Source organism: Muntiacus reevesi, chromosome 2, assembly GCF_963930625.1.
Source record: "Muntiacus reevesi chromosome 2, mMunRee1.1, whole genome shotgun sequence".
In the NCBI taxonomy this organism is placed as follows: Eukaryota; Metazoa; Chordata; class Mammalia; order Artiodactyla; family Cervidae; genus Muntiacus; species Muntiacus reevesi.
Genome location: NC_089250.1, coordinates 29,308,013 through 29,315,951, shown reverse-complemented (window position 1 = coordinate 29,315,951; position 7,939 = coordinate 29,308,013). Strand labels below are relative to the sequence as shown.

The 7,939-nt window shown below is 43.3% G+C and overlaps 1 non-coding gene across 1 annotated transcript; it reads left to right on the top strand.

The window, feature by feature from the left end:
- The first annotated feature begins 7,360 nt into the window (after nt 1-7,360).
- Nucleotides 7,361-7,467, top strand: LOC136162102 (U6 spliceosomal RNA). The gene has a single exon (XR_010661951.1). It is a non-coding gene; the product is annotated as a U6 spliceosomal RNA (small nuclear RNA).
- Nucleotides 7,468-7,939: the final 472 nt, after the last annotated feature.

Below are 7,939 nucleotides of genomic sequence, written 5' to 3'. Positions count from 1 at the left end.
CATGTTGATAACATGGATGTAATCACTATACTATTAGAATATTTTCCCAGCTTCTTGCCTGTGACTTCTTTACATTAACAACAAGACATTTATAAGCACTACATAAAAATAGGGTCATGATAGCTGAGCCAGAGAAAAAAGCTATTAGAAACATCATAAAAAGTCCACTGGTTTTTAAGTATGTGTGTAACTATGCAGTATAGAGTTGGGTTAAGAGTTTAAGAATCTGGAAGTCAGATCAGGATTCAAGTCTTGACTGTGCCACTGCTAGCTGTATAGACTTTACCACGTCACTCAGCCTCTCTGAGTGTTAGTTTTGTCATCTCCATAATGGAGATAATAGCAAGGTGCACTACCCACCTCATGTTGTAAGGACTACATTAGCCAATGTATATAAAGCCCTTGCATCTTTCTGGGTATGTGAACACACAGAAATCCTAGTGCTTTTTCTAAAAGTCCACACAAAGCTAGAATTCTGAATGAAGCATCCTTCTGATGGGTGACTATGTTCTTTACTTGCCTAAACTACAGTAAAGTGAATGAAGTGAAAGTCACTGAGTGGTGTCCGACTCTTTGCGACCCCATGGACTATACTGTCAGTGGAATTCTCCAGACCAGAATACTGGAGGGGGTAGCCTTTCCCTTCTCCAAAGGATCTTCCCAACCCAGGGATCGAACTCACGTCTCCCGCTTTACAGGTGGATTCTTTACCAACTGAGCTATGAGGGAAGCCAAACTACGGTAAGCTGAGTTTAAAAAATGGAAATTTGAGAATTTGGAAAGAGATTTTGAAACCTTGCATGAGACTTTATCTTTTCCTCCTAGAAACTGCCTCTTAGCCAACTAAAGTAATTCTCAACACAAAACAGCATTTTCTTTGCATGTGATGCATGTAAATCTGAGATTTGTTTGTTTGTCATAAATCAGAGACTCAGTCTAGCTTAGAACATGCACTCAACAAACATCTGAAGACGAATGCACGGGGTCATCTGATTCATCGTAGAAGAATAGAAACATAGCTTTCTATGGGTAAGTGGCTGTCTAAATACTACAGAAATCAAACAACACTGAAGTATTGGGTTGACCCAAAAGTTCATCTGGGTTTTTCTCACAGAAAACCAGAACAAAGTTTTAGGCCAATCCAATAGTATGACATTAAAACCTACCATTTGCATTGAAATTGCCATAGGAATACGCAAGGAATATGTGTTGAAAAGGAAAGGTGAGAAAGGACAGTCTTCTCTTGAAGCAAATAAACACGGTCTGCATCCGCTGCTAGCCTGATATGTGAATATATGGGTAAGGACAGGTTTGGTTGCTGTTAGAGAAAGATTACAGCAACTAAGGCTTTAAAAAGCTGGTCAGCTATTTCTCTTTCACATGAAAGTTTGGGAAGGCAATCCAAGGCTGGAATGGAAACCATATAATCATCAAAGATCCAGGTTATTCTTTCATGTGCTCTGTCATCCTCCAGTTTCCATCTCATGGTTCCAGCCAGTTGCTCTATCACACCTACCTACTCGCCTGCAGAGCAGAGAGCAAAAAAAGGTCATGGCCTTGCCCCTTAAGGACAGAAAGTACAAAGGAGGAAGTGGTTCACCTCCCTTCACTTGTAAACCACTGGCCTGTCTTGGTCACATGGCCATATCCAGCTACCAGATCCCCAGCTCAGCCAGTAATTCAATAGTATGAAAAAAAGGGCCGAAAAGACAGTGGGAGAAAACTTCAGCCTAGTTCAGAAAACTTCAGCCTAGCCTGGGTGGAAAGTTAATCATTCTTTAAGGACACCATGAATTGGTTCAAATGCTGCTGCATAAAAATGTAGCAAACAGGACTTTTCTGGAGGTCCAGTGGTTAAGACTCCATGTTCCCAATGCAGCGGGCATGTGTTCAATCCCCAGTCAGGGAACTAAGATCCAAAAAAAAAAAAAAAAAAAAGAAGTAGCAAACACCATTGTTGCTGTGCCTTCCATAGTTTATTAAGGAGGCATTAAACTGGAAGGCATCTCTTACTATAGAGTAGCCTGGTTGCAGCATAACCACATTGCCTCTGCACTTTCAGATGCGCTCCCTGCAAATACTTTAATCAGAGTTTAATTTCCTCTGTCTACTAAGCATCAGGTGTTTCCAGAGGCTATCATAGGAAGGTCAACTTTGGCTGGGACCTCCCTCTGGGGTCCATCTTCGTAGCAATCACTGAGTCCCCAGTAAAGATTTTCATCACAGAATCATCCAAACCTACAAACCCAACAGCCTTTAAAGTAAGTATTGAGGGATTTCCCTGGAGGTCCGCTTGAGGTCACGGTTGAGAATCCACCTTCCAGTATAGGGGATGTGAGTTCCATCCCTGGTCATGGAAATAAGTTCCCACATGCCATAAGGTAACTAAGCCCCTGCACTGCAACTAGAGATGCCCCTGCACCACTACAAGAAGTCAGTACGTTGAAACAAAGACCCAGGGCAGCTAAAATTCTATGAATAAATAAATAAATAAATAAATTCAACTTCTTTAAGAAAAAAAAAAATAGCATCAATACTGAAAAATGAAATCAATTTAAATAATAGGAACAGAATGTTATATCAAACTCAAGTAGAGATTGACACTCATTCTAAAATATATATTTTCTTATTTTTTTTAAATCCCTTTATTTTTCAACTTTGACACCATTACCCCTAATTATTACTGGAATCATGGGCACCCCAGCAAAGCCCTCAGGTGAGTCCCTCGCTCCCTTTCACTCTCTCAATAGACAGATTCCAGGCTACACCTTGCCCAGGGTTTCAATTTCATTTCTGCCCCATTGGCAACTCATCTCCAGAGTTACGGGATTGTTGGCCCTGGTTTCAGAAAGAAGGGAGTTGTCTCTGAAAGCTGAGTGTGGAGTCTGCTGCCCTGGTATTTGTGAGCAACTCACATTTGCTCTTAGAATAGGCCATGGGTTGTGAATGGTGTCAACGTGGACAAGAGGCTGAAGCACCTTGTTCTCATCTTCCTGGTTGGCGAGGGGAGCTCAGTTAGTTTCAATAATCTTTCTCTGTGCCAATCTCTTTAAAAAGGGAATTCAAATCTACATAGCAGAGGTAAGAGATTAATGGCCTGAAGCAGCATGGGTGGGGGGCAGGGGGTGCTGATGGTGGTGGAGGAGGGAGACTTAACAGAAGACAGAGCCTTGAGAATGGGGGATGCAACTCAATACCCAAGAATGATTGCCTTTCTAATCATTATTTAGATAAGGTTAATTTCAAATATAGAAACACATTTCCAGGGAGGATTAACCCTAAGTTGACCTCCATTTTTCACACCTTGAGTCTACACTTTGATCACCCAAGGAAATCCAGATCTCCCATGGACTTCAATGGAAGGGATTCTTGCATTCACTTAAAATAATTACAGCAGTGGTAATAATGACATACCTGAGCCCGACACCCCTGGGGTGCTGAAGAGAGGGAGGGAGGCGTGACTCTAGCCCAGACTGTCACACTCACACGGGGGACAGGAAAACACTGTAAGTTGTCTTTTTAGCCCAATTTAAAGTCATTTTATCCTATTATGTAGTCCACAAGGGGACGTCTGAGAATAAATATCTTTCTATCACTCCTGCAAGCTTCCCCTCCCCACTTTTTCACTGTGTGTGTGTGTGTGTGTGTGTGGACATGCACATATATGCAAGCAAACATGCATGCTATGTGGGGGAGGGGGGTAGTGCATGGCTAATCCCTGCCTGTCGGAAGAAAAGCCTCTTTCTCCCAAGATTTCCAGACTCTTCTTACCCACTCAGACCCTTCGGTCCTTTCCTCTCTCCCCTCCTCCCCTCCTCCCCTCCACATCCCACTTCTGTTCTAGTGGAGGGATCCTTTAGCTCCAGGGACTCCCTACTAAGGGTGCAGTGCCAACCCTGTGTAATAGAGGAGGGATGGGGGGTGGAGGTGGGCGAGGGAGACCTCCCAGGGGGCTGCCCTCAGGAAACAGCATCTGCACAATATAAGGCCTCATCATAGCTCCCAGAGTTAACAACCCTGTGAACAGCCCCTGTACGCTGTTAGGTTGAAAGAATATCTGTAGCCCTCTTACTATGTTTTATTGACATATAGCCAATTTACAATGTTGCATTAGTTTCAGGCGTATAGCAAAGTGATTCAGATACATATATATATATATATTCTTTTTCAGATTCTTTTTTATTATAGTTTATTATAAGATAATGAATACAGTACCCCTTGCTATACAGTAAGTCCTTGTTGATTATCTATTTTATATGTAGTTGTACATATCTGTTAATCCCAAGCTCCTAATTTAGCCCTCCTAATCCTGTCCCCTTTGGTAACCACAAGCAATTTTTCTATGTCTGTGAAGCTATTTCTGTTTTACAGATAAGTTCATTTGTATCATTTTTTAGATTCCACATATAAGTAATATTATATATTTGTCTTTCTCTGACTTGCTTCACTCAGTATGACAATCTCCATGTCCATCTGTGTTGCTGCAAATGACATTATTTCGTTCTTTTTCATGGTTGAGTAGTATTCCATTGTATCTATGTCCCACATCTTCCTTTTTTAAATTTTACTTATTTTTGGCTGTGCTGGGTCTTTGTTGCTCTGTGTGGGCTCTCTCTAGTTGTGAAAAGTGCACGGGCTCCAGGTGCTCAGGTTTCAGTAGCTGTGGCCTGTGGCCTGGGTAGTTACAGCACAGGGGCTTAGTGCTTCACGGCATGTCTGACCTTCCCGGAGCAGGGACAGAACCCATGTGCCCTGCACTGGCAGGCAGATTCTCAACCACCAGACCACCACAGAAGCCTATACCACATCTTCATTATCCATTCATTTGTTGATGGGCATCCAGGTTGCTTCCATGTCTTGGCTACTGTAAACAGTGCGACTGTGAACATTGGGGTTCAGGTATCTTTTCAAATTAGAGTTTCTCCGGATATATGCCAGGAGTGGGATTGCAGAGTCATATGGTAACTCTATTTTCAGTTTTGTAAAGAACCTCCATACTGTTTCCCATAGTGGCTGTATCAATTATATTCCCACTAACAGTATAGGAGGATTCTCTTTTCTCCACACCCTCTCCAGCATTTATTATTTTAGACTTTTTGGTGATGGCCTTCTGATTGGTGTGAGGTGGTACCTCAATTGTAGTTTTGATTTGCACTTTTCTAATAATTAGCAATCTTGAGCATCTTTTCATGTGTAGGATTCCTATTATTATTTCTACTGTCACTGTTACTGTCCACTGTTGTTATGATTTACTTCCATGTTCTTTTCCAGTCCCTTTGCTTTATTATCTCCTTTAATTCTCAAAATCCAGATAAGTAGGTCCTGGTATTGTTGCTGTTGTTTCTATAACGATATTGCTGTTTGGAGGATGAACTCACTTGTATAAGGTTGCACAGCTGATGAGGGGCAGCGTTGGGATGTGACACATTGACGTGAGTCTGAAAAGTGAGGCTTCCCAACTCTGAAGGAAAAGAAGCTAATCAGGGCTGGACTGTGCAGATTAGACGCGTGTAATTGTTTTGTCGTGGTCAGCTTTGAGGAAAGCCAATCTCCCTCGCTTAACACTCTCCTCTGTCACCTACTGTGCTCTCATGAGTCCACACTCTTTCATCTCACTTACAAAGGCTTTGTGATTGGCCCCCTGCTTGCTTCCCCAGCCTCAGCTCTCAATGCTGTCTGTCTTCTGTGATCCGACTTTGGGCAAAATCTTCCTAGAAACCCACTCACTGGAGAAACTCACTGAACTGTGTGTTCAGTGTAACCTTCAGCTCTCCCATCAAACAAACTGCAAACCCCTGGAAAGCAAAGAACATGCCTTCAGTCTATAAACTCATCAATTCCTACTCTTGACACCGAAGGTCCAGCTGGATGAGGAACATTTGAGGAGGTTCTCAGACCTCTCTGAGTCACAATTTGATACTGTCAGTCATGAGGAAAGTAACAGCTGCTAAGTCAGCCTCTAACAGGGGCCTCTAACCCAGACTTGGAAGACCCGAGAGGGCTGCCCTGAAGAAAGAATGGTAAGCAGAGAGAGAGGGCTGCCCTGAAGAAAGAATGGTAAGCAGAGACTTTCGGGATGAATTAGGGTTGGTCAGGTAAAGGACAGCAGAGGCTAGGGATCAGGGAGCCATGCTCTAGGCTGAGGAGCAGTACACAGCAGAAGTGAAGGCCAGGGACTTCCCCGGGGTCCCATGGCTAAGACTCCGCATCTCCACTGCAGGGGATGTGAGTTCAATCCCAGATCAGGGAACTAAGGTCCTGCACGCTGTGAGGCACAGTCAGGAAAAAAAAAGTGGAGAACAGAAAGAACTTAACTAGCTGCAAGAACTGGAAGGTGTTCCATGGGGAGGCCTGCAGGGAGTGGATCAACGGAGCTGGAAAGGCAAGTAGGGGCTGAGCAAGAATGTTCTCAAGCCGGAGCTTGCACTTTGTCCAGAAAGCAATGGGCCACTTTTAATATTAAAATGTCTTCTACATGGGACTTTCCTGGTGGTTCAGTGGCTAAGACCCCACACTCCCAATGCAGGGACCTGGGTGCAACCCTTGGTCAGGGAACTAGATCTCACATGCCACAACTAAGAGTTTGCATGCCACAGTTATATTGCTGCATGCAGCAATGAAGAGCCAGAATCCTGCGTGCTGCAACTAAGATTCAGCACAACTCAATAAACAAATGAAAATTTTTAAAAAATAAGCAAATAAAACGTCTCAGGCAGAGGAGTGGCATGATAGGAAGGGCATTTTTTTTTTTTTAACGATCACCAAGTTCTCTATTTCTGTTACATATTCCTTCAAGCTATAGAGTAGAATTCTCTGCAAAGGGACTTAAAAGACATAGTGCTTAAGGTGCTGCTGTCCATGGGGTTGCAAAGAGTCGGACACAACTGAGCGACTGAACAACAACAGCAAAGATGTCACTAGATTTCTGAAGGAAGACTCAATGTGTAATTTCCCCCCACTCAGGTCTATGTAGATAGAGGCCAGAAAGTTGCATCCATTGCTATGGAAGCAATCCTCTCCAGGAGTCAGCAAAAGCTCCTAGAAACCCCAGCATTTCGCCTGTGCCTTTCACCATGCTGTTTGGAAGGTGAAAACATTCAGCCTTTTATGTTTGGATTAAGTAAGGAAAGTTGCAGGGGCCACATACATCCTGAAGACACTGGTTTCAACAGGGTAAAATAATGACTTATTGTCAGCCATGTTTAACCAGCCTCCTGAACAGGAGTGCAGGAAAAGCGGGGAAAGCTTTGGGTCCCCTGAGGAGGGTGATATGTTAATAACAGCCACAGGCCAACAACAGAGGAACACATAGAGAAGATGTGGCACTTATATACAGGGGAATTCTACTTGGCCATTAAAAGTGCTTGCTTTGGCAGCACATATACTAAAATTGGAATGTTATAGAGAAGACTAGCATGGCCCCTGAGCAAGGATGACATGCAAATTCATGAAGCATTCCATATTTGGGGGGTTTCCCTGGTGGCTCAGATGGTGAAGTACCCATCTGCAATGCAGGAGATCTGGGTTCGATCCCTGGGTCAAGAAGATCCCCTAGTGAAGAGAAGGACTACCCACTCCAATATTCTTGCCTGGAAAATTCCGTGGATAGAGGAGTCTGGTGGGCTACATCCCAGGGGGCTGCATAGAAAGGAAGGAAATTAGGTCATCTGTAGAGACTTGGATGGAACGAGAGACTGTCATACAGAGTGAAGTAAGAAAGAGAAAAACAAGTATCATGTATTATCGCTTATATTGGAATATAGAAAAATGGTACAGGTGAACTTATTCCCAAAGCAGGAATAGAGATACAGATGTAGAGAACAGACATGTGTATACAGAGTGGGTGGGGAGCTGGGGGAAAGAGAGAGTGGGATGAATTGTGAGATTAAGTTTGACATATATACACTGCCATGTATAAAACAGATAACTAGCGGGAAGC